The sequence below is a fragment of the Corvus brachyrhynchos genome, unplaced genomic scaffold (assembly GCF_000691975.1).
Source record: "Corvus brachyrhynchos isolate BGI_N302 unplaced genomic scaffold, ASM69197v1 scaffold30, whole genome shotgun sequence".
NCBI lineage: Eukaryota > Metazoa > Chordata > Aves > Passeriformes > Corvidae > Corvus > Corvus brachyrhynchos.
Genome location: NW_008235742.1, coordinates 1,589,206 through 1,589,496, shown reverse-complemented (window position 1 = coordinate 1,589,496; position 291 = coordinate 1,589,206).

The following is a 291-nucleotide window of genomic DNA, read 5'->3' as shown; positions in this document are numbered from 1 at the left end:
GTGAATTAAAACAACGAAGTAAAAAGCAGTGTAAGGACTGCACGTGGGGACAGAAGCTGCTGTGGCAGCGCAGGGTGCAGCCAGGCCCCTGTGCCTCAGCTCCCCCCGTGGAAGCCCGGACCGAAGCGTTCCCTCAGGCTCACGACAAGTTGTTTTGTTTTTTTTTTTTTTTTAAGGAAAATAATCCGCTTTATCGTCTAAATTCGAAAAGGACCTTCACAAAATGCGTGCGGCCCCACGGAAAGGGCTACAAGGGCCCTCCCCAAGCTGCCGGCCGGCCGGGGACCGCAG